This window comes from Echinops telfairi, unplaced genomic scaffold, assembly GCF_000313985.2.
Source record: "Echinops telfairi isolate 266 unplaced genomic scaffold, ASM31398v2 ScPeMD7_7412;HRSCAF=8450, whole genome shotgun sequence".
Classification (NCBI taxonomy): Eukaryota; Metazoa; Chordata; class Mammalia; order Afrosoricida; family Tenrecidae; genus Echinops; species Echinops telfairi.
In genome coordinates, this window is record NW_022111312.1 from 10,449,985 (window position 1) to 10,451,052 (window position 1,068).

At 34.5% G+C, this 1,068-nt stretch overlaps 1 pseudogene; it reads left to right on the forward strand.

The window, feature by feature from the left end:
• The window catches only part of LOC101656197, a 2,757-nt pseudogene extending 2,038 nt beyond the window's left edge, over window positions 1-719 (forward strand).
• Window positions 720-1,068: the final 349 nt, after the last annotated feature.

Sequence of the window (1,068 nt, forward strand, 5' to 3'; positions counted from 1 at the left end):
GGGGAGAAAGGGAGAAAAAGAAGAGCTTATATCAAAGGTTCAAGCAGAATGTCTTGGAAATGATGATGGCAACATATGTACAAATATACTTGATACAACTGATGTACAGAATGTTATAAGAGCTGTAAGAGCCCCCAGTAAAATGATGGGGGTGGGAAACATGCTCCAATATAGAGAGTACACACTACAGTCTACATTTTTCATTACAGAAAGTTAAATTCCTTCAACTTTGTTGTAATAAAACATTCTTTCACTCACACACACACACTATATACATATATACACATATACATACATATAAATACACATACATACATACATACATGGGCACTTGAGTCACACCAACAAGCTCAAGATGGCATCACAGAAAGCCAAGAAATCCTAAGAGGTCAAGTTGGAAATTTAATTTGGACCTCACTCATCCAGTAGAAGATGCCATTTTTCAATTCTGGAAATTTTACACATTTCCTACAGGAGAAGGTTACAGGCAATGGAAAAGCTGGAAAACTCAGAAATGTTCATATTGAATACTTGAAAAATATAATGACAGTTGTTTCTGAGACACAGTTCTCTCAAAGATACATGAAATACCTTACCAAGAAATACTTTAAGAAGAACCATCTTGAGTGGCTTCTTGGAGATGCATGTGTCAATGAGATTTGGGGCTTTTTTACTTCCAGATGAGCTGAGACCAAGGTGAGTATGAGTCTGAGGACTAGGTGAAGCCTCCTTTGGAAGGCTTTCCTGAACAAGACAAATGCACCAAACAAGAAAAAGAAACATCCAGGAATGGACTTTTAAATTTATTGGTGAATAAAAAATATTGTGCTCTTAGTAAAATATATAAGCATACACATACAATAGCAATAAAGTGGAATAGCAAAATGATATTGTTTGGGCATTTATCACATTTTCTGATTTGATACTTTTAAAAATTGTTGATTGTGGTAGCAATTGTACAACACCGTTTGATATGATTGAACTGTGCAATAGTGTAATATCTGTATTAGCTCCCAACAAAATGGTTTTGAAAAAAAATTGTTGTTGAAACTATATATGGCAAATCTA